This window comes from Halichoerus grypus, chromosome 10, assembly GCF_964656455.1.
Source record: "Halichoerus grypus chromosome 10, mHalGry1.hap1.1, whole genome shotgun sequence".
NCBI classification, from domain to species: domain Eukaryota; kingdom Metazoa; phylum Chordata; class Mammalia; order Carnivora; family Phocidae; genus Halichoerus; species Halichoerus grypus.
This window is the reverse complement of record NC_135721.1, coordinates 123,689,007-123,714,666: the sequence shown is the minus strand read 5'-3', so window position 1 is coordinate 123,714,666 and position 25,660 is coordinate 123,689,007. Positions and strand designations below refer to the sequence as shown.

At 44.6% G+C, this 25,660-nt stretch overlaps 1 long non-coding RNA gene across 1 annotated transcript in view; it reads right to left on the bottom strand.

Annotated features, from left to right (window-relative positions):
* Positions 1–885: 885 nt before the first annotated feature.
* Positions 886–25,660, bottom strand: part of LOC118522778 (uncharacterized) — a 43,234-nt gene continuing 18,459 nt past the window's right edge. Inside the window, exons 2-3 of the long non-coding RNA XR_013442064.1 lie at positions 1,544–1,645; positions 886–1,442 (exon numbers count right to left, since the gene is read on the bottom strand). This is a non-coding gene — a long non-coding RNA (uncharacterized LOC118522778). The remainder of the gene's footprint in view (positions 1,443–1,543; positions 1,646–25,660) is intronic.

Below are 25,660 nucleotides of genomic sequence, written 5' to 3'. Positions count from 1 at the left end.
TGACTGAGCCACCTAGGCGCCCCTATCCTTCATACCATTTTTGCAAGAGGATTTTACAGCAAATCCCAGATATTTTATCATTGTATTTGTAAATACCTTAGTATGTAGCTCTAACAGATCTCTCTATCAGAAGAGAATTTAAAAACTAATAGTGACATAACCGCCATTCTGTGATCACACTTAAGGAAATTAACATACTGTCTATGTTTGATTTTCCCTATTTGTCTCAAAAATGACTTTTTTAATATTGGCTTACTTAAGTCAGGATTCAAGGTCTACCAACTGTATTTAGTTGCTAATTCTCATTTAATCTGTAACAATTACTCCTCCTCTTTTTTTTTTTTAATACAATTGATTTGGTTGAAAAACCTGGGTAAATTATCCCATAGAATTTCTCACAGTTTGAATTTGGCTGATTGGGCCCTTGCGGTGTTTTTTAAAATGTGACACCATGCCTTGAATATCCTGTAGTAGATTCCAGTTCAGTTTTTGGCAAGAATATTTTACAGGTGAGATTGTGTATTTCCTATTGCATCATATCAGCAGGCACATAATGTCTAATTGTTTCTCGATGATCTCTTTCCATTTGAAAAACTTCAGCTCTGGGATATTTTTGGGAATTCTTTCTTTGAAGATGTCTTTCTTCCATCTCCTATTTTCTATGTCTTTACTTTCTGGAACTCCCAATTATTCACATATCTGAGCTCTTGGAATGATTTTCTAATCTTGTTTTTTCTCCTTTTCTTATGTTTCGTGTGTGTGTGTGTGTGTGTGTGTGTGTGTGCGTGTGTGTGTGTGTTTGGGTCTCCTTTCTTAATATCATCTTCCAACCTGTATTTAGTCAGAGTTCTGTGTAGGAGACAGAAGCAGAAACCACTCAAGATATTTTAAGCAGAAAGGAATTTAATATAGGAAATTAGGTGCTTGCAGACTCATTGAGAGAGTTGGCATTGCCAACTTGGGGAGAGCGGGAAGGGGGCGGGCAGGGAAGGGACAACTCTTGTTTTAAAGTCACCACAGCTGTGATTGAGAGGTAAGGGTTGTTAGGGCTACTCCTGCTGCCCATGAAGCTGGGGACTGGGCACGTCTGGCCACTGACATTTGGGTCAAAAGTAGAGTTCAAAGACCAGAGAGTTGTTGTCTGGCTTGAATAAGAAGTTGAAATTGTGGGGTAGTCTACGACAGGTCAACTCAGTGAGGTCTTTGATATCCATCCAACCCATTTTGGCTTTTTGTTTTAATGGAACAAAGGCTGAAATCCTGACTTAGATCGATTGGTATGATCAGAAACAGAGCTCCCATGGCTCTCACTAACTTTGCCACAGAAGAGTAGACTGTGTCAGGAGACCAGAATTCTCCAAGATCGCTGAATTGACTTTTGGTCACATAATCACCTTTGCTCTCATATAAATGAGGTCATTGAGGACGCAGGCATCATTAACCTAAAAAAAAAAAAAAAAAGATTATGAGTCTGCATTTCAATTTCATGATAAATGAACCAGAAAGAAGTTTCACAGTGTGTCTAGGTTTTGCCTATTTCCACCTGCAGAGAAAGTGGCAAGGCATTGTCATGCTCCAGTACTTCCTCTAGCCCTGGAAAGTTCTCAGAGCTATCCGCCTCCAGTCTGTTTCTTCAGAGTGCCAGCTGGGCAAAAAGAACCATTAATTTGTTGGGTGTTTGTGTGTGTATTTTAAGAATGATATTTTTTAGCATTTAATTTTAAGTAAGAAAATACCTGCTGTATTCATTTTAAAAAATGTATTTTTGTTACATGGTGATGCATGGGTATACTTTCATTGTAAGAAAACTAAAATATTAAAGATTAAAAATTAAAGTCCCCTGTGATCCCTGCTCCCCAATGCCATCCCCTGTCCCCCCCCCCCCCGAAAGTAACCAAGTAGCAGTTATAGAGCAGAGCTCATTAGTCATGGTAGGTCAGGTTATGCTGCAATAACAAACATCGTCAAAATCTCAGTGCCTTACAACAACAAAGATTTCTTTCTTTTTTTTTTTTTTTTTAAAGATTTTATTTATTTATTTGACAGAGAGAGACAGCCAGAGAGAGAACACAAGCAGGGTAAGTGGGAGAGAGAGAAGCAGGCTTCCCTCTGAGTAGGGAGCCCGATGCAGGGCCCGATCCCAGGACCCTGGGATCATGACCTGAGCCGAAGGCAGACGCTTAATGACTGAGCCACCCAGGCGCCCCTCAAAGATTTATTTCTTGATCCTTACATGTTTGTCATGGGTTGGCTGCAGCTGTTTCTCTGGACATAGGTTGAAGGAGCAGCCAGGATGTGCTAATCTCACAGCAGAGGGAAAAGAAAGAATGATGGAAGCTTTTAAAGCTTCTGCTTATGGGGCGCCTGGGTGGCTCAGTCATTAAGCAACTGCCTCCAACTTAGGTCATGATCCCAGGGTCCTGGGACGGAGCCCCGCATCGGGCTCCCTGCTCAGCAGGAAGCCTGCTTCTCCCTCTCCCACTCCCCCTGCTTGTGTTCCCTCTCTCGCTATCTCTCTCTGTCAAATAAATAAATAAAATCTTAAAAAAAAAAAAAAAAGCTTCTGCTTAGAAGTATCACGTCATTTTCACTCACATTTCCTTGGTCAAAGCAAATCATATGGCCAAGCCCCACTTCAGTGGGGGCAGAGATGTATAATCCTTCCACAGGGAGGGGCAGTGAAAATTTCCCCATAGTTCTATAGAATTCATAAAACTATAGAAATAGGTATAATTTTAATATAATTTATGATGGTACTGAATCTTTCTTTTTTTTAAGATTTTATTTATTTATTTGAGACAGAGAGAGAGAGCAAGAGAGTGAGAGAGCACAAGCAGGGAGAAGGGCAGAGGGAGAGGGAGAAGCAGACTCTCTGCTGAGCAAGGAGCCCGATGCGGGACTCAATCCCAAGACCCTGAGACCATGACCCAAGCCGAAGGCAGACGCTCAACTGACTGAACCACCCAGGCACTCCTGAATCTTACTTTCTGCATGCAAAAATATATCTTAGAAGTCTAAGTCTTTCCATGTTATACAAATAGAGCCATCTCCTTTTCAAACAGCTGCATAATATTCCATAATAGGGATGTACTATAGCTTATTTAGCTATTTCCCTATTTGAAGACGTTTAAATTGTTTCTAATTTTTTCTTATTGCAAACAAGGGTGTAGCACATACCCTTGCACTTGCCCCGTAGGCATATGTGTGAGTGTTTCTCTAGGGTGGGTGAGGAGAAGTGGAATGACTGATGAATATCTCTGAATCTTAATATGGCACACTCACAAGAGAATTCCAAAGAGAGTTTAATAAAGACTGCTTACAAAGAATAGTGCAGCGCTCCAGGGCCGGTAACCGCGGAGCTATGACCAGCCCTGGGCCGAAGGAGCAAGGTGAGAGAGCAGGGAGTAGAACAGGGAGGAGAGTCATGTGGAATGGGGTGGGTGAAGCCCGCCCAATATGGCCCCACAAGGAAGGAGCCGAGGGAATAAATGGCTCAAATCACTCTTTTCCATCTGGTCTACTACTGGGAACTGAACCAGATGACTGAGGACCAGGGAGTCTGTTGCTATAGCCCACGCAGTCCTGCCCCCTACCCTAGGACACGGAGGAGGAGGCAGAATAGAGAGCCAATCTGGAGAACCAAATAGAAGATATCCCCTCAAGTCTCCTTCCCACAGGACAAGAAATGACTTAACTGTTTGCCAATATCATAAGCAAAAAACCAATACTTAAAAGTGCATTTTGGGGGCACCTGGCTTGCTCAGTTGGTATAGCACGTGACTATTGATCTCAGGGTTATGAGTTCAAGCCCCACACTGAGTGTGGAGCCTACTTAATTAAAAAAAAAGTGCTCTAATTATTAGCAAGGACTTCTGCTGATAATTCAGGGACACAGATTGTCTCTTCTTCCCTGGATACTGCTTCAGGAATTGTGTAATCATATTTGGGCCAGTGGACAGGAAGAGCTGAGAAATGGGTCTGGTGGCATCTTTTGAGTCCTGGATCAAGCCTTACCCAAGGCTGCACATGACTATTTGGTAACATGAGCCAATGAATTCCCTTTTCTTTCAGAAAATTTTGTTGTGGGTGTGATATGTATGTGTGTTGGTCACTCATAACTGAAAGACCTCCAACTGATCTGGGATTTGAACCCCATTCTTTGTATACTGTATCATGTTTTATGTATGTTTTGTGCATATAAATTTAGGGCTGAATGAGACCTTAGATCATTCTATTCCAATTCTTTCATTTTCATGTATATATGCAAAGGTTTAAACATACAAAATCATAAGGCAGTAATGAGACAAATCTCTTGTCAGTTTTGCTTCTAATTTTAAATAGTAAAAATACAGAACATTGTAAATAAAGTTGAAATCACTTTCATATCCTTCCTCAGTTCATTTCCCCAGGGGAAACCACTATCTGGAATTGGTTATATATTTTTTCCCACCGTATTTTAATAGTTTTACCACATACATATATATCTATGAACAATACGTAGAATTGCTTTCTGGGCTTAAAGTTTTTTATATGAATGCCATCTTGTTATATGTAACATTGTGTACTTTGCTTTTACCATTGAGCATTAGGGTTTCAAGACCTAAACATGCTCATACTCACAGATATGGTTAATTTTCACTGTTATGGGGGCGCCAGGGTAGGTTCAATCGGTTAAGCATTTACCTCCGGCTCAGGTTATGATCCCAGCATCTTGGGATCAAGCCCCACATCGGGCTCTTTGCTCAGTGGGGTGCCTACTTCTCCCTCCCCCTCTTCCTCTGCCTGCCACTCTGCCTGCTTCTGCTCTCTCTGTCAAATAAATAAAATCTTAAAAAAAATTAAAAAAATTTTTTTCACTGTTGTGACAGTACTCATTGCCTGAATATATCATAATGTATTTATCTAATCTATTTCCATAACACACATTGAGATTATAGGTTGTTTCCACAAAGCTGCAATGAACATATTAGAACATCTCATGGGACACGCTCGCAAGAATGTCTCTAGGGTATATATTTAAAAGTTGAGCTGCTACATCATAATATATGCACATTCTCCAGCCTCACCACAAATCGTTAATTTACATTGATTGTACCAAGTTACAGTTCCACCAGCATTGTATGAAAATCCCTGTTTTCTCCGTATCTACATCAACACCTGGAATTATTAGGCTTTTTGATTTTGCCAATTTGATTGGCGTGAAATTGTATCTGCTTGTCTTAATTTGCATTTGTCTTATTCCTAGTGAAGGTAAGCATCTTTTCCTATGTTTATTGATGATTCTGCTTCCTCTTCCAACCTTCTCACTGTACCAATGGAAAAAATATGACAAAGATCACACAGTTTGGGGCGTCTGGGTGGCTCAGTTGGTTAAGCGTCTGCCTTCGGCTCAGGTCATGATCCCAGGGTCCTGAGATCAAGCCCTGCATTGGGCTCCCTGCTCATTGGGGAGCCTGCTTCTCCCTCTCTTTCTGTTCCCCGCTCCTGCTCATGCTCTCTCTCTCTCAAATAAATAAATAAAATCTTAAAAAAAAAAAAGATCACACAGTTCATCAGCAATAGTGCTGGGTTTAAAACTTGGGTTTTCTAACTCCAATCGAGTCTTTTTTTCCAGCACATTGAACCGCTTCCAGATATAAATTTTTAAAATGCTATTGTTTCTACTAACAGTTACAACAAAGAAAAGATCTTTTTCCTTCTAGTTAGATGTTGGGACTATGAATTGTCAATAGTTGGATGCTGTATCAGTAAGGGTTAGGTTTGTCTGTGAATAAAAGAGATGACAAATATCAGTGACTTTAACAAGTTAGAAGTTGTTTTATTTCCCCACTCTTGTAAAAGTGGGAGACAAGAAGTTCGGCATTGATATGTGCCATGAAGTCTTCTGGGACTTAGGTGCCTTTAATCTTGTTGCTTCATTCTACATAGCTGCTAGTTCCAAGTTCGCCTCAGGTTCCAAAATAGCTGCTCCAACTCCTGCCATTACATCTGCATCCAAACCAGACAGAAAAGAGGAAGAGGCCAGGGGAAATGGTGGAGGTATTGGATGCAACACAGCTGTCTCTTAATGAAGGTTCTACAATCTGCTATGTGATTGTCTGATTTACATCCTATTGGGCAAAACTCAGCTACATGGCCATACTTGACTATAAGGGAAGTTGGGAAGATGAGCATTCATTTGGGGCACCATGTACTTAGGCACAAGGGAGATGATCTCTACATACTATTCAGATTCCAGGAATTGTACACTCATCTTTCTATGGCAGGTGAGTTGGTCCTGCTTTCTAGGAGGAGTGTCCCTGTCCTCTGACCTCCATGACCCCTGGCTCTTCCCTCAGGGAAACTCTGCCTTGTCCAGAATCCTCATGGCCGTATCTAATAGACACCAGTGTCACATTTTGGGGGCCTGCACAGATTTTCATAGTCCTGTTTCCCAATGGTTTGGGAACCCTGGAACTGCTCATTGCCTTGTAGAAGAGAGGGAGACATTTATCAGGAGACACTTACTGATCTCTGCCACAGATGCTAAGAAAAATGTCTGGCCCATTTTTTTCCATGTTTGAGTGCATGAGTCTCATCCTACATGGAGATTAAGGTCTAAAGACAGTTCTTAAGGAAAGATCATACAGAGTTGAAATTATTCTTGACATATGCATGTGTGTTATCCTCTACGACTCTGGACGTGTACCAATCAGTTATTGCTGCATTATGAGCCACCCCCAAACTCAGTGGTATAACACAACCATCATTTATTTTCACGTCTACTTCTGCAGGTTGACTGATCTAGGCTGGGCTGAGTGGGGCTTGCCTGGGCTTGGCTCCAAGCTGTAGACGAGGTCAAAATCGTTCTACGTGTCTCTCATCTTCTTTAGACTAGCAGGCTAGCCAGGCCATGTTCTCTGGGATTATAGAAGCTCAAGAGGGCAAGGTCAACCATGCAAACACATTGCGAGCCTCTGCTTGTGACAAAACTGCTATCATCCCGTTGGGAAAAGCAAGTCCCACCGCCATGCCTAGTGTCAGTGGGTGCGGAAACAAGGTACAGGGCTTTGCCTCAAGCTAAAGCAGGAGCATAACCAAGCCCACCAGCCTCCGGCATCAAAAGTTCTCTCCTATGGAGGTGGCGCCTGGGTGGCTCAGTCGTTAAGCGTCTGCCTTCGGCTCAGGTCATGATCCCGGAGTCCTGGGATCGAGCCCCGCATCGGGCTCCCTGCTCTGCGGGAAGCCTGCTTCTCCCTCTCCCACTCCCCCTGCTTGTGTTCTCTCTCTCGCTGTGTATCTCTCTCTGTCAAATAAATAAACAAAATCTTTAAAAAAAAAAAAAAAAAGATTAAAAAAAAAAAAAAAAGTTCTCTCCTATGGAGGTGGCGTAGGGGAAAGACAGAAATATTTTTAAACAATTTGTTTTACCACAAAGTGATTATTTATTATTTATTTATTTATTTATTTTTAAAGATTTTATGGATTTGAGGGAGACCACGAGAGAGAGCAGGAGGCGGGGGGGGGGGGGGGGGGGGGCAGAGGGAGAGGGAGAAGCAAGCTCTCCACTGAGCAGGGAGCCTGATATGGGGCTGGATCCCAGGACTCCAGGATCGTGACCTGAGCTGAAGGCAGACGCTTAACCGCTTAACCAACTGAGCCACCCTGGCTCCCCAAAACAAAGTGAATTTTTAAAAATCAGTTACTCCAGGGGTGCCTGGGTGGCTCAGTCGTTAAGCATCTGCCTTCGGCTCAGGTCCCAGAGTCCTGGGCTCGAGCCCCGCATCGGGCTCCCTGCTCCGTGGGAAGCCTGCTTCTCCCTCCCTCACTCCCCCTGCTTGTGTTTCCTCTCTCGGTCTGTCTCTCTCTGTCAAATAAATAAATAAAATCTTCAAAAAAAAATTAAAAAAAAAAATAAAAATCAGGGCGCCTGGGTGGCTCAGTTGGTTAACCGACTGCCTTCGGCTCAGGTCACGATCCTGGAGTCCCAGGATCGAGTCCCGCATCGGGCTCCCGGCTCAGCGGGAAGTCTGCCTCTCCCTCTAACCCTCCCCCTTCTCATGTGCTCTCTCGCTCTCTCATTCTCTCTCTCAAATAAATAAATAAAATCTTAAAAAAATAAAATAAAAAAATAAAAATAAAAATCAGTTACTCCAATGCATTAGTCAAGTTTGTGGCCCTCAATCCCTCTGTTCCTTATTTGAGGATGTGAAGAATCACCAATCACTTGCCCAGCTAGCCGAACATTGTATTTTCCTTCTTTGTTAATGGCTTGGAACCCATGAAATAATCTATATATTATTTCTGTATGAATTGGTCAAAACACACTGGTTTTTGCAGCTGGATGGCAGGTTCATTGAGCCAATGGTGGGCAGAACCCCTTTCGCGATTTCGGTCCCCCTCCCACTATGCGTGCCACTGACATTGTCTACCTACCAACTGTTCCCCTTATTTGAGCGGCACTGCAGATAAGATAGGTGACTGGCTTCATAGTGGAAACTGGCATGCTGCCCAGAAGCCCCACTCCCGGACCGAGGCACCTAAGCCCCCAGCTGCTGGGAGCATTGGGGGCTGACGGTGCTCAACTGAGTCCGTCTTGGGGACTTGCCCTTGGCTGAAGAGCACAATCTAGCCCAAGTACTGCATCTAATGACTATGAAGTGGGAGTCCCAAGGTCCAGCCTCCTTGCCATCCCCGCTCCATACTCCTCCTCCCTCCCCCCAGGGTGGGCATCAGCTGAGGCCCCCCATAAGGCGGCATTGCAGTTTGACTTGTCCCTTGCCTCTGTGCTCCTGAGAGCACTCTGCATGCACACCTCCATGTTAGAGTCTGATTCCTGGGGAACCTCACCCTCAATAGGCTCTGAAGTCACACAGAGCTGGGTTTGAGTCTTATCTCAAATACCCACTAGCTATATGGCTTCACACACTATGAATTCACTGTAAGCCTCTGTAAGTCTCAGATTTTTAATCTCTAAAGACACAATAATAGTAGTATCTGCCTCTTCTAGTGACAGCAGAGGATGAAGAGAAATAATGCATGTAAAGCACTTAGCATGGTTAGATTTTGCTGAAATGTACCCCCACCCCCAGCCCCCACCGTTGACTCAGCTCCTTGCAGGCATTTCCAGAAGCCTGCGTCCCCACGCGCTGCTAAAGCAGAAACAGACCTGTTGTGCTACCTTGTGTCCAGCAGATGGCGCGAGCGGACAAGACTGCAGTGCTGTCCCTCGCGGTTACAATTTCCACTACTCACAGATTATGCATCAGTTTCCCATGCATTAGCTCATTTGATTCTCCTTCATCAACCATTTACCAAGTGCTGACTATTCTATTGTTTATTCTTTCATCCCTTCCCCAACAAATGCTACTGAGCACTGACTCCCGCCTGAAGGGCCGCTTTAAATCTCTTCCAAAACGTCATAGTGACTAAGAAACAACAACAAAAAAAATAAAATTCCCAGCCCCTGCTGGAAAGTTGGACTGTGAGATGAAAAGACAAGTTTTAGGCACTGGTATTGCCCCGGTGGCAGATCGTTCAGGAAGGAGGCTGCTTTAATAAAGTTGTAAAGCTTGATTGAGGAAATGTATGTCAAGTGACTGGTTACGCAGGAAGCTCTCACTAAATGATAAATATTTATTACTAGTAATACTACTACTACTACCAATCAATGGTTCTTATGATCTTCTCTGATGTAATTGCTAAGGGCAAGGTTTTATTAAAGGCAATCTACAGAGACATTTGATTATTTGGGGGTTACAAGAGGATCCAGGACTCTGAAAGTAAAGAGAACACCAAGTCAGGGAAAGGGACACACAGATGAACTCAGTAAAATTTGTTGAATGGATGGCTAAGGCGGATTCTCTTCTAACAGCAAGAATTACATTCATGATTCCAGCAAGCATTTATGGAGACCAACTCTGAGCGCGGCACTGTGCTTGCTGTTGGAGCCACAGGGCTGAATAAGCATCCTGTGTGTTTTCAAGGCGCTCCTAGCGCAAGGGTGGAAAGCCAAGGTACCTAAGGGTCTAGTCTGGTGATGGAAATGAGGGAAGGGGATGAAGTATGAAGAGGGAACATGGGTAAAATAAATATTTTACTTTCTTCCTTAATCCACTATAAAAAAAAACCCCAGTATTGCAAGAGTTATGACAAATAGCTCTGATACGAGGCTTTAATGCAGAGACCATAGGGCATGGTGGGGACTGCGGAGAAATAGAGGAACCATGCTCAATCCAAAGGGGCCTGCTGCCTCAAGGGTGAAGGATTGTATGCATCTTACTGGATTTCCAATTTGTCAAGAGAAGCCAGAATTTGGAATTTTTATGTGCAATCTCTTAATTTTTAATTTTTGGCAATGAATGCAAAAAAAAAAAAAAAATGTAAAAACTCCATGTGGGCCCAAATAGTGCAGGCCAAATAAAATATAATTCTGTCTGAATGCCAGATCTGAGCCTTAGGGTCCAGTGTATGATCTCCAGTCCAATTGGAAAGACAGATGGGTGTATGGGCAATTTTGACACAGCTTGATAAGTTTAAAAATGGCAAGATGGGATGTGGTGGGTGCACAGAAGAGCTGGGGGCAGTGGGGGGGGGGGGGCATTGTGATCTTTGAGGAGGAGAAGACACCTGATCTGAGTCCTAGAGGAAGGGCCCAACTGGCCCAGGAACTGAGGTCTGGCAATCCAGTCAGAGGGAATGGCATAGGGGAGTTCAGCAGCCCCTGGACCGGCAAGGCTCAGGTGTCAGATGGGGCAGGGAGCAGGGGGAGATGAAGCTGGGGAGGTGGGCAGGACCAGATGGAGGGTGGCCTTAACCGCATCATCTGTGTTCAACGATTTCTTAGTTTCCCCTCCTTGTTATTTCTGCTGATTTTGATAGAAAACCAGAGGTTGCGTCTGTGCCCCCCAAACAGCCATTTCCTGTGATAAGAAGAAGCTCTTTCAGCTCTCAAAGTTGGCAACACCCCTCTTTCTCCTTTCTCCGCTTTGGCTCACCCTCATCTGTGCCTCACTCTGATCCCCACAGTATTAAAGAAAATAAATACTTTTGACCTTTGTCAGAACACCTTGGACTTGCCAACACAAAAAGAAACAAATTTGCACAGGAGGAAATGATTCCGTCCCTCCCAAATGAATGCTTCTCTATGTCCAGAGCCAAATTCGGTTCTGATTCAGAGACCGTAGGGCTGGCCAGCAGGGCCCTGGGCGGGAAGACAGGAGCCCATTCTAGTCCTGGTCCTGTGGACTGACTCCTTGTGTGGCTGTGGATAAGAGCTGGCCACTCGTGCCTAAGCAGGTGGGTTGGACGGTCTCCCAGAACCTTCTCCGTCAGGACCTGGGGCCCAGATCTCTGTGCACAGAGCCAGTCTGGACCTGAGGTGTGTGATGTGTCGCCAATCTAACCCGTGTGTGCTGCATGTCAGGCGCCGTGCCAGGCTCTTGCCATACATGATTTCACGTAATCCTCATAAAAGTCTCACCCCACTTTATAAAAAAAGAAGCCGAAGTCTGGGAAAGTGGCCCAACGTGGTGAAGCTTGTATGTGTGACCTCAAAGACTACGTTATTTGAAACAAAATGGAGTTCATTGTGATGGTGAGTTCTCTGTGTCAACCTGACTGGGCTGAGGGATGGCCAGAGAGCTGGTAAAATGTTCCTCTTGGGTGTGTCTGCGAGAGTGTCTCTGGAAGTGATTAGCATTTGAATCCGGAGACTAAATAAAGAAGATCAACCTTGCCAATGGTGTTGGGGGGGGGGGGCGGGGGATCACTCAATCTGTTGAGGGCCTAAATAGAATAAAAAGGCAGAGGGAGGGTGCATTTGCTCTCTCTTCCTGAGCTGGGCCATCTTTCTTCTCCCGCCCTTGGACACTAGCACTCCTGGTTCTTGGCTCTTTAGACTCAGACCAGGACTTACACCATCTGCTCCCTGGGGTCCCAGGCCTTTGGTCTGTTACACCACTGGCTTTCCTGGTTTCCAGCCTACAGACATCAGACTGTGTGTGTGTGAGCCAATTCCTGCAATAAATCTCTCTCTTTCTCTCTCATACACACGCAAGTACAGACACATGCATATCCCTATCTGTTCTCTGGAGAGCCCTGCAAAGACGTCCATACGTGTGATGATATATCAAACAGCACGGGACCGTTTACCATGAAAAGCAAACTCTTGTGCCCATATCCCAACTCCCTTGGGGCAACCTCTGGTAATCATTTTGATTTTCTAGTGATAATCTCCCTAAATATGAACAATAGCTAGGCAATATTTACTGTCTGTAAAGTTTACTTATACTCCCTGCTTTCTTCTACTGTTGATATTTATATACTTACTTGTAGTTCTCGTTTCTCCCCATAAGTTCAATAAACATAACCTCTATTTTCTTCTTCCCTCACGTGGACAATCCCTTTTGACGCCCTTTCCAAAGCGGAAGGCATGAGCAGTATTTTTTCTCTGTCTTTCCTCCCTGCTTCTATTTTCCACCTTTTGTCAGCTTTGCTGATTTCAGAAGTTCCCCACCCCCTTTTAGTTGTGTGTCACCATGTGACTCGTGCTGGCTGAGGGGTTGTGGGAGGGAGTGACCTTTGTCACCCTCAGCTGGAGCGTCTAATGGCTGTGGGAGTTCCATGCCCTGCACGAAGACACTCATGCTCTCCTGCCTTTTGCTACACCTAGCAACATTCCACATGGAAGAGCCTCCATTCGTCTGGGTCCCAGGAGAGCAGAGCACCCCCACCCGTAGACCGTCAACGTGTAGTATGAGAGAGATGTAAATCTTTGTTGTCCTAAGCCTCTGAGATTTTGGGGGTTATTTGTTACTGCAGCATAACCAAGCATATCCTAACTGATGCAGTGAACATTATTATATTCTGTCCTGCAAACACAACCAAGACATCCATGTTTTGTCCATACCTTAAAAAAACAAGATTACAAAAAAAGACAAACTTTCTCTTGTCCTGGCAAGTCTGAAAATGTCTTAAATTTACCCTCCTACTTGATTACATTTGGCCAGGAATAAAGTTCTAGGTTAAAACTCTCAGAACTTTTAATATACTACATTATGGGCATTTGGCTTTTCACTTCTGATGAGAAATCTTTCTTCTTCTTCTTCTTTTTTATTTTTTAAGTAGGCTCTATGCCCAGTGTGGAGTCCAACGTGGGGCTCAAACTCATGACCCTGAGATCAACCTGAGCTGAGATCAAGAGTCAGCCACTTAACCAACTAGCCACCCAGGTGCCCCATTCTGATGGGAAATCTAATACCGGTCTGAGTCTTTTTTCTTCATAGATGAATATATATATATATATATATTTTAAGATTTTATTTATTTATTTGACAGAGAGAGAGAACAAGTAGGCAGAGAGGCAGGCAGAGGGAGAGGGAGAAGCAGGCTTCCCGCTGAGCAGGGAGCCCGATGCGGGGCTCGATCCCGGGACTCCGGGATCACGACCTGAGCCGAAGGCAGCCGCTTAACCAACTGAGCCACCCAGGCGCCCCCATAGATGAATATATTTTTAATCCATGAAAAACTTTTAGAATCTTTAAAATGTATTGTGTCTGACACAGTCTCTTAACCGAGCCACCCAGGTGCCTCTCTCTGTCTTTTCCATCTCCGTCTTTTTGTTCTATGTTGGGAGGACTTTCTTCAATTTCGATTTCAACCATCTATCAGTTTTCATTTTAGCAGTAATATATGAGACATTTTAATACATATTTATGTAAGTATATCAAACAAAAAAAGCATGAATCATAAGTGTACAAATGGATGAATTGTCACAGCCAGAGAACAAGACTGAGTCAAGAAATAGCTTCCTACCAGCAAGCAGTTGGCCCCCTGTGCTTTTCCCAATCACTACCTATCCCTTTTCCCCAAAGATTACCCATTCTTCTGTTCTAACAGTGTCAACTAATTCCTTTTGTTTTTGGAACTTTATATAAATGGAGCGAGTCATTCATCCTCTTGAGGGATAAATGTTTCCTCAGCTGTAAACTGGGAGTGAAGATACAACTGAAAGAATGTGCTGGATTACAGGTGCCTAGGATGTGTTTGTTAAATCCGTAAGACCCATTGTGCCACAAATTGTTCTCACATATTTATCTTACCTCTCGTGGACTTGGCATAAAAACAGATAATGTAGTCAATTAACCAGACAACTTATGGGTCTGGGATCTGATGTCAGGCAGACTGGGAGGTGGAAGGCCACTCAGTAGGAAGGGGGACATTTCTCCAGACACCGTACAATGAATTAGAATTGCTGTCATTCCACATCCTCACCAGCATCTAGTGTCGTCGATACTCTGTGGAGTTTGGCCCGCCTCATGGTTGTGTGGTAGTGTCTCATGGCATTGATTTTGCATTTCCCTAATGATGTATGATGTGGAACATATCTGCATATGTTTATTTGCCATGTATGTATCATCTTTGGTGAGGTGGCTGGTAGGGTCTTTGACTTATTTTTTAATTGGATTGTTTGTTTTCTTGTTGTTCCGTTTTAAGGGTTCTTTGCATATTTTGGATTGCAGTCCTTTATTGGATGTGTCTTTTGCAAGTATTTTCTCCCAACCTGTTGCCTGTCTTTGCGTTCTCTTCAGATTATCTTTTGCATAGCAAATGTGTTAAATTTTAATGAAGTCCAGCTAATAATCAATGATTTCTTTTGTGGATCGTGGCTTTGGTGTTATATCTAAAAAAGATCACCAGACTTAAGTTTTTCTGTTATCTTCTAGGAGCCTGGGATACGTATAATTTTATCTAACCTGTGGCTGTTGCCCCATCCAATTGGTTTCCAACAATGCCCTGGGCATATATTCCTCTTACGGCCTTGGCAGTGTTAACATTCTGCAACCTTCTCTCCCTTATCTTGTTGAGAAGGCATTTTCAGCCCTGCATTTAAAACCTCCCAGTACTTATGTCTGCCAGATTACTTCCCCTCTCTTTACAAGTCTTCTTATCAAATTCAATTGAGACTTACACTTCTGTAACCAAGATTTGTTTGATTCTACACGGGCTTAGAAGCTGATGTCTTCTCTCCGAGGTGGGATTACATTTACCAAGCTCACGGGACTGATGTGGAAAATCAGAATGTCAGTGTATTCACTGATAACGGGAAATATAATTGCGGAGCAGACTGGAATATTCTCATCAGCATGACCAGCACACATTCCTTTGTGAAGGCAGTGAAAAGCCAAATTATACAAATTATACAAAGAAGGTGGCTTGGTGAGCATTTGATCTTTCAGCTCTACTGATGAAGAGCCCACCGCATGTCCAACATTATGCTGGACACTAGGTGGAGAATAGTAAATGAGATGAGACCAAACAGACAGGTGAACATCAGAATGAGAGAACTAGGGTTCTGTGCCCGTAGGTCCTAAGATGCTGGGAGAAGAGAGGCCCTGAACAGTAATGAGATTTCTAGGTAAAAAAGACTATACACCTTAGCTACTGCTTTCTCCTTGAACCTACTAAAATAACTAAAATAACAGTTACAGGGATTTTTTTTTTTTTTTTAAGGCAATACACAGAGAGGTCACCGAGCTATGGTCCATTAACCAAATCTAGCCTGCTGCCTGGTGAGGTACAGCCCGAACTAAGAATAGTTTTATCTTTGCAAATGGTTAGGAAAAAAAGTCAAAACAAGAATAACATTTGGTGACACGTGGAAACGCTATGAAAGTCAGATTTCAGTGCTCATAAATAAAGTTTGGTGGGAACGTGGCCATGCGTTCCAATGTATGTTCCACGTATTGTCTACGGCAGATCTCAGGCTACAATGACATAGTTAAGTAGGTGCGAAGGAGACCATATGGCGTGCAAAGCCAAAAATATTTACTATCTGGCCCTTAACAGGGGGAAAAAAAAATGCCCACCCCTGCTCTAGAGCAGCACCGTTCAATGGAACTTTCTGCAACGACAGAGATGTCAAGCACTGTCGGATACAGTAGCTGGCCCCTGGCTCCGTGGGGCTACTGAGCCCATGAAAGGTGGCTAGTGCAACTAAGGACCTGAACGTTTCTTTCATTTATTTTAATGAATTTAGATCTAACTACCGGCACGTGGCAGAAGCGGCTGTCTTGGACGGCAGTGGGCTGTGACAGGAGGGCATCTGGGTTGGGAAACGCCACGTGTGGTGGAGGATGGGGCATCATCCTGAAAGCAGAGGGATTAAGCGACAGTTCACCTATGGAAGGTTGACGTGCCGCACCCAATCTTCTCCTTACAGGCTTCTTTCCTGACCTAGATTCCAGAACGCTGGCAGGGAGAATTATGGGCTCCGAAAAAGAAACTAGAAGAACCGTCTCTGGGGAATTTGACCAGCTCAGGAGGAAGAACCGAAAGATACGTTGGGGGCTTCCTAATAGTCTCAGGGAAGCTGGCAGTGAATAAGACCTCCCGCCAATCACATGGTGTCCAATAAATTTTGTGTGGGTCCCATGCTCCCATATGAGCAGACAGCCAAGGACCCTCGTACATTTGAGGAATAATGTAAATGAGAAAGAGATCAAACAGACAGATGAACAGATCTAAGCAAAGATCTCTGGGAACACATATTCTATTAAATTTGGAGGTCTATGATACTGGAGGAGAAACACGGTCTTTATTTTCACAAAGCTCAATTTCAATGCAGCATTTTCTTCACTTACGTACATAAGGAACAAACTGTGGTAGTATTAGCACTTCCGGTGACTTCATCACCCATAGAAACCAGATATTTTTCTATCATAATGCTATTGTTGAAGTCATTTCAAAATACCACTTATGCTCGTCACGACTTTGAAATGATTGTGGTTATTAGACACACTGCTAAATCTTCTAATACAGAAGCACATATGTTACTATATGACAGATTTGTTTTTTAAATATTTTGATAACTGCCTTTTGATATAAATGATTTCCTTTGTAATCTTATGCATGGACGCTTATTCATTTAAAAATATGATGCTGAGAAAAGGTCCACAGGCTTCACCAGACTGCAGGGGGTCCAGGGCATAAGAAGGGTTAAGAATCCCCTCCTATTAATGTTCTCTTTAGGGCTGTAAGTGGATGGGGGATGGAGATGATAATCATCAAGCACTATGGGCCAGATTTTAAACCTCATAATTCTAAGAGTGATTATTACTATTATTTTGATAGCTTTCATTAGTCCTTTAATGCTCATTTTGTCATTTCAATGGGATATTTGGAGGGAGGAGAGATGAATAGAAGGACTTTATCAGCTCTCTTGACCCAAAAGCTCAGTTTTCTTTTGTAAGAATAGGTACACGCACATCATAAGCAAGTTAGAAAAGCACAAAGAGGAGAACAAAAATCACCTCCAATCCCACTACCTATTCGGTGAACATTGTTCTAGACTGCACTGTGTGCATACACACGTAAATATACATATACACGCACACAAACATATAAAGATCAAAATATGTATAAAGAGACATACATAATTTTTTAACAAAAACAGGGTCAAAGTACACATTTATCATTATTTTATTCTTTACTACACATTTATTGTGACTGTTTCTTCCCCTGCCTTTTACCTTCTACAGCAATAACAAGATGTGAGATAGGTAATTATTTTCACCATCCACGCAAGGAAACGGAGACTCAGATCATGGAAGCCTTGTCTGTGATCACACATGGTGAGAGAGGAGGAAATCTCTTGGTCATCCCGGAATGACTTACTACTCTTCAAGGACCTCATGTCTGTGAGGGGGCACACCCTGGAGTTCAGCTGGACTGAGAGATCTTCGTCCTCTTGGCTGCATTGAAAGCTTGAAAGCCTGAAAGCTTGTGACCTGAAATCTTAGTGATTTCCGGGGGATTCTAGCTCGGGTGGAGGTGACCCATATGCCAAGTCCCAACAGAGATCTGGTGACAAGCTTCAGTTGAACTGTCACACTTGGAGGCAGGAATCTGGCACATCCTGGGTTCCTTTCTTTATTTCCCTTCTGATTCCTTTGGGAAGCAAATGGGAACAAATCTTCACACTAACCCCAAATGCAACAACTCACTCCGGGATATCTGCATGGGCACCACGTGCTGCAGTGGGCAGATGGAAGGCCATGCACACAAAGGCTCACCTCTTCATCCTGTCTGGCTCCCAGGAACTAGAGGAAGTGGAGAAAAAATGGACTTCCTGAGGTCAGTCCCAGAGTTTATTTAATCTTCAGGATCCCAAAGCTTGGATGGGCTACACCAGGATCAGCTGAGGAACTTGTTGAAAGTAGTGATGCCAAGGATCCCAGAGTAGTGGATGTCAACCTTGGCTACACATTAGAGTCAGCAGGGAAGCCTTTAAAAAACAAAATGGTGGGGCACCTGGGTGGCTCAGTCGGTTAAGCATCTGCCTTCAGCTCAGGTCATGATCTCAGGGTCCTGGGATCAAGCCCCATGTTGGGCTCCCTGCTCAGTGGGGAATCTGCTTGTTCCTTCCCCCCCCCCCCGGCCCGTGCTCTCTCTCTCTCTTGCTCTCTGTCAAATAAAGAAATCAAATCTTTAAAAAAGAAATGGCAGAGTAGGCATGTTATGAACTGAATGTTCGTGTCTTCCCAAAACTTGAGTGTTGAAACCTTACCCATCCCCTACCAGTGATGGTATTAGGAGGTGGAGCCTTTGGGAGGATGAGATGAGGTCATGAGGGTGGAGCCCTTTAATGGGATTAGTGCCCTTATGAGAGTCACCAGAGAGCGGTGCTTCCTCTTCCTCCTCCCTGAGCTGTGAAGATAGGACGGGAAGCCTGCTGTCTGCTGCCTAGAAGGGGGCCCTCACCGGAACCTGACCGTGCTGGCACCTTGACCTTGGACTTCCAGCCCCCAGGACCGTAAGAAAGAAAGTCCTGTTGTTTAGAAGTCACCCAGTCTATGATGTTTCTGTGGGAGCAGTCCAAGCCGCTGCTAAGACAAGGCGCTCCGAGCTCCTCCAGAAAAACATTGAAAGAACAAGCAGAAAACCGTCAGAACTAACTTTGTCAGAAAAATCTGGAAAACCGTCAAGGTTTAGAGCAACCAGGTGAATGCTGAATGAAGAAAAAAGCAACTTAAAAACGGCTCAGTGCAAACAGGGGTGCCGTCTGGGGCAGAGTTGTGAACGAGGAGCACCCCAGCACAGAGCCAGTCTGTACATACTGAGCGCGGTGTGTGCGTGTGTGCATGCGTGTGTGTGTGTGTGTGTGTGTGTGTGTAATTGAAGTATAGTGGACACACAATGTGATATTAGCCTCAGGAGTACAACATAGAGATTCAGCCCGTGCTCACAAGGGTAGCCACCATCTGTCCCCATACACTATGACATTACCCTTGACTCTATTCCCTCTGCTGTGCCTTTCATCCCTGTGACTTATTCATTCCGTAACTGGAAAACTGTACCTCCAACCCCCCTTCACCCATTGTGCCATCCCCCACCCCCCTCCTCTCTGGCAACCACCAGTTCTGAGAGGTGTGTCTTGTTTGTTCTGTTTTTAGTTCCTGGTGTTCGAGGAAATCTCTGTCAAAACACAGTGGGACGGGAGCAGCAGGAACAGAGACTTCAGCGATTAACTCCGTGTGGGTTTGTGTTCATTTGTTACAGCAGCGATAGAAAGCTAACACGGTGCCCGGTTGGTGTTAGCTCTGGCCGTTGGGGATGGACTTCGGCTTTGTGTCACACGTGGTTAGTGTGCTCAGTGCATACGAATCAAGATAAAAATAATGAAGACTAGAATTCACCAGAAGCTGTATGTCAGGATGTCTTTTCCTTTTCTGCTTGACTTTTGGCATCTGAAGCGTCTGAAAGCACTTTGTTCAGTTTAAAAAAAAAAAAAATAGAATTCTGAACCTGCTACTTTGTTCCACTACTCGGGCCTCATCCCAAACTTTGGTGAAAGTTAGTAGTTTTCTTTAACAGGGAGAGTGGTGATGAAATGGAACACAGCCCAGGCCGGAAGTCGGAAAGCTGGCCCTGGTCTCAGGTCTGCCTCTGTCTGGCTGTGTGACCTAGGTCATCTTGCTTCCCCTCTCTAGGGTTCATTTTCACCATTTAGAAAATGAGGGAGTTAGACCAATAATAACTCCCATTTGTCACATGCCTACAATGTACAATTTATACGTGGGGTCTTGCTTGAGCCACACAAAAACTGCAAGTTATCCTCCCCATTTTATAGTTGAGAAAATTGAGAGGCCCAGAGAGGTTAAGTGACTTGCCCAAGGTCACAGAGTTGGTATCCGGCAGGGCTGAGATTTAAAACCAGGACGTTTGGCTCTTTTTGATAAACCCCTCTACCTTTCCCATGTTTCGGAACATGTCTTTACAGAACATATTTATGTGGTGCCTGGTTTTCTCTGTATGTCACAGTGAGGATGATGGCTCTCTATCTTGCCACTCAGAGGCTCCAGAACCTGGTCCATCTCCTGTGTTTCTGACTCAGCCCCTCAGAGACTTCCCTCACAAACATTCATTCTCCATCTCGCTTTCTGTGACAGACACTCCTAGTTGCTGAACCAATGTCTGGTCTCCCCTTTTTACTTAGTAACAGAATCCTAATTTTGTTTGAATAAAATGCACCCAGTTAAAAAAAACAAAAACAAAAAACCTGCCTATACTCCCTTGCAGCTAAGGGTGGTCCCCTAACCCAGTTCTGACCAATGAGATGTAAGTGGACCTTTGGATGGGGCTTCTTGGGAATCTATCATCTTCTTCATACTAAGGGGTAGGGGAAGTCAGCAGGGACAAGCTTTTTCCTCATTGCCTTTGTTTTCATTCCTGCCTGGAATGTAGGTGAGGTTTCTGGAAGTACAGCAGCCATCTTGTGACTATGAGGGTGAGAGCCACCTGCTAAGGATAGCAGAGCAGGAAGACAGAAGAAGCTTCAGTCCTTAGTGATTTCTTTGTAATAAGTCCTCCGTACCAGCCTGGATTGCCTACCTCCAGGCTCCTTGTTACATGAGAAAAGTAAAGCTTTATTTGGTCAGATTTCTGTTCTGTCAACTTCATGCAATCCTAACTGACAGGTTCTCCAAGAAAAGTCTCTCCTCTGCCCTGTAGTCTTGACATGTGGCCTTCATAAGCACCTGTGGTGACTCAAAAATAGACTTGGGGGAGGAGAAATTGGCCATGGCTGTGATTCTGAACTTGCTGAGCCATCACCTGTTCAGTCCATGCTCTGAAGAAGAGTCTGTTAATTACACTCTCCTTGGCCAGCCAGAGAACAGGAGGCTGTGTCTGTGTATTCTCAGGGAAGCTCAAATATAGCTCAGGCTCCTTCACTGCTTCTGCTGAGTATGCAGCATCTGCATGTCTGGCAGCCCCAGCGAAGAATGGGGAAGCTTTTCCCAGGAGGTTAGAGTCTGAAGAAGGTGCTAGAAAACAGGGATGTTGACAAGAGCTTCCCTTCTGCTTCCTGCAAGGTGGATAATATCCCTCCTAGTTAGCAGATCACAAAACTTGCCTGAGGTCCAAACTGAGGCTCAGAGGGTGAAGTGACCACATGCCAGTCTGATTATTTGATTGCATGCAACAGAAAAGGATTCTGTTGAGCTGGAGAAAAAAATAGTTTGGGGGAAGAATATGCGATGGTTCACAGAATTTCAGGCGAAGCTGGAGAACCAACTTGAACACAAAGGGAACCATAGTTCCAGGCCATCTGGATAGCAGAAACCAGCACTGGAATGATATAGCTTGAGTCATGAGCCCACTCCACAGTTAAGGATGGCAGGGTGCCTTGACTGACCTTCTTTCTAGATGGTGTTGGAAAGAGTGGTTTTCTGGAAGCAACCCGAGGTTTCAAGTACCAGAAGAATGGCAAGAAGATGTTGGGTGCAAAACCAAAAAAAAAAAAAAAAAAAAAAAAAAGTTCACTGCAGGTTAATATAGAATTGGTCAAGGGGGATGGGTTTTGAGAGCTGGCTGACCTTAGTTCAAATCTGAGCTCTGAACTTTGGTCAAAGCCTCAATTTCCTCCTCTGTGTGTGATAAGAATGAGACATATTTAATCTACTAGAACATAAGCTCTTATGGGCGAGGACTTTTGTCCCCCATCCCCTTCCAAATGCTCGATCCCCAGCACCTAGCTGAGTGTCTGGCTTGTAGCTGAGGCTAAAAACATATTTATTGAATGAGTGAATGAAATCTACATTTGTCCCGGAATACCTCTCATGTAGGGAGCTACTCTGTTGAAGCTATAACGTGATAGGTGCTTGGAGTGGAATGCGAGCACCCCCTCCTGCCTCACTGCCTCCCTCCAGGGAGGGAGGAGAAGGAAGAGAAATCCAGGCAGACACTGAGGTAGATAAAAGGACGTCCACTCTGCAGACTCTTCCCCTGACACACTCCCCACCAGCACGCTGACCTGCTTACTCACATCAGTCACTCTGCCCTCGTCCTTACAAGCGAGGCTCTTTGGCTGAAAACAACCATCCCACGTTGAGTGCAGGATGGATTCATTCTAGCAATCTCCAGGACGTCCTGATATAATGTTGGCATGTTAAACTCTGCTGATAGGTTTGATGGGTTAGGAAGTCTGCAGTCACCACGCCCCACATTTCACAGTGAACCAAGACATAGAGTGGCAAACGGAATAAATCACAGCCCTGGAGAATGTGTGCATTGTTAAAAAACAAAACAAAACAAAACAAAACAAAACACACACACAGCAGGACATCACTGGTGAAATGAATGCATTTCAACTTTCTCGGTCATGTTTTCATTCACCGGTCTCGACAAGAAGAAATCCTGAGTAGTTTTGTTCCCCAGGGCCGCTGTAGAAATACTAAGCATAAAAGAAAGAGACAACCTTTGAAGAAATAGGGATTTTGGTATCCTTGGTCCCTCCCAGTAACCAGCACCTTTGCCGTATTCATCATCACCCACAGGAGCTCGGCCATCAGCATGCCTCCGGTTACCGCCACCACCACCACCACCACTATTCCCATCAAGCCACCAATTACCATCAACACCACCGTTTACCATTACTGTTTTTTAAAAAATATTTATTTATTTATTTGAGAGAGAGAGAAAGAACAAGAGCGAGCAGGGGGTGGGGAGGGGCAGAGAGAGAGAGAGAGAGAGAGAGAAGCAGGGCTTGATCTCATGACCCCGAGATCACGACCTGAGCCAAAACCAAGAGCCGGACGCCCAACCGACTAAGCACCCAGGCGCCCCTACCATTACTGTTACACGACCATCATTACCGCCATCACCACCATGCCACCAAGTGCCATCAATGCCATCAGCACCAACCCAACCAAGCCTAGTGTTGCCAGCAGGAGCAGCCTGCTGACCGCAGCTACCACTTCTGATATTTCCATCTCCATCATCTTCATGGTAAAAATTATCAGGACGCTTATCACTACATAGTAGATGACACCATGGTCGATGACACCCCACCCAGATGCCCTTTACCAGGCTGGCGCACTCATCTCCCAGCTGCTGTGAGGGTTGGTTGCTCACAGGTCATGGCTACTCCCTTCTGAGATTACCCCTCAGCCAATGAACTCCCTTGCCAGGAAAGGCCTGGAAAGTTGTGCCCCTGAAGGTAGCCGCCACCCAACGACTTGACTAACTGGACGTGTGAGTCTCCTGCCCCCTTGCCGCAGGCTGGGATAACTCCCTAGCAGTGTTCATGCTCCTCGAGCTCTTCAAAATTAGACAGAGGCAAGAGTTCAGCTGAACCCACATTTTTTGGCCTATCTTTCTCCCCTGTCCTATTCTGCTTCCCTTAGCCCCTCAAAGGCTTCACCTGAGCGATCCCTCAATAAATCACTCGAACAAGAGTCCCATTTCAGACCTTGCTTCCAGAGAACCCAGGCTAAGACACACTACCACCGCTTTAATCACTATGCTAGGAGACAGCTTTTGGAATGCTTTCCCTGCCCATACCCCCTTCTGGGGAGAAATTCCACGTAGCATGGACACTGGTGTGCAGGAGCTGGCCAGTTCTAGCTCGTGAGGGTCAACTGCACACATTCTTCCCAACTCTGTGTTGAACGACATCGCATTGATAGCTTGGAATCAGACATGGAAGGAGTATTTACACTATGGAAATTAGCAAAAGCATTTTTTGTTAACGTTTATTTTGGAGCGCTAGTTGTGAAATATTTACTGACATAGCACCGGACATAGGTTGGCCATACAATTCCAAACCTTTGTTGGGATGCCAGCTCTGAGTTGTAACTTAAGGGGCAGAGGTAGACTCCTACCCCTGGGCGGACTTCTCCATAGGCTTCCAGTGGCATATGAATTATGTGGTGAGAAAAAATGGCTTAGGTCTGCAGGTGTCTCATGGAATTGGGAAATCAATAAGTTGTGACCAGTTGGCAAGGAGAATTGAATAATGCTAATAATCATAACTGCCATTTATTGAATGCTAAGCTAAATTTGTGTTGTGCTAAGCACTTTGCATACATTATCTTGTGTAAGTCTTATAATATCCCTTGCAGGAATACTATCACCCCATTTTATCAGATTGAACAAGCTCAGGGAGGTAACATCCTTGTCTAAGGCCATATAGCTTTTTGGTGCAAGAACTGGGATTTGACCCCCAGTCTCTCTGACTCCAGAGCCTATAGCCATAGCCACTCATGAAACAGATCTGGGGCCCAGATAGGCAAAAGCCACACAGGTACAGTGATACTAAGAGTGAACAGAAACCAGAGTAAGGCAAAGGTACTCGTCAGGACACTTTGGTTTCAAGTTGCAAAAAGTAAACTTGAATCAGCTTCAATAAAAAAGGATTCTTCCTTGGCTCAAATCTATCCTTAGGAGGGACAAAACTAGGGCTGGTTTTGAGGCAGACTAGAAGAAGAGTCTGGAATCCCAAACCAAGCAATCAATTCATTCTCTCTCTCTCTCTCTCTCCCCTCTACCAACCCCCCCCCACCCGCCCTGCCCCTTTCTTTCCCTTTTCCCCTCTCCCCTTTGTTTCTCTTTGCATCCTGGCTGGATGCATCCTAGGGAAAGGCTGTCCCAGTTACCCTGGGCCTTTGGTCCCATCTGATTGCAGAGGGTAGCTGTTCAAGGCATCCAAAGGGTAGTGGGGTCCTGAACCCAGAATTCATGTGAGGTGACTCTCTGATCAGTAAGGAGACAGAGAGATTATGAAGAAGATGAAAAATCTCATGGATAGTAGATAGTCTCCATAGCTCACCATCTTTCCCCATGATTGGAATTCCTGGACTTGATCACAGCTCTTCCCTGGCAGCAGGTGGTGCGAAGTGGAAGAGAGTGAGTGAAGTTTTGGTGTCCGGGAGATCTCGATTCAAACAGCAGCTTTCCCATACCCACCCAATACATTGCCTGGGAGATATTTAATGGTTAACTGGCAGTGTGGCTTTGGGCAAGTCGCTTCACTTCTCTGAATCTGAATTTGCCCATCTATGATGTGGAGTTGATCATCATGCTTAGCTAGCAGCATTGTGAGGATGAAATGAATAAGGTGAAGCACCTGGACCAGAGATGGGGCTTAGTCAGTGTGAGTTACCACATCCACTGGCTTTCCTAGCAGAATCAGCTCTCCTCTCTTAGGTCATTTCTGACTAGGCTAGTGGAGTGGCCTCCACTCTTACCCAGGGATACAAGGGAAAGGGAAATATATTATATTAAAAATATCTGGATGAGGCCCTAATAATCTGTTCTGCCAGCAGTTACATAAATCCCAAAGTCATCTCTATCTTTCCCTGCCATCCTGGCTAGCCTCCAGACCAATTAAACATTGATG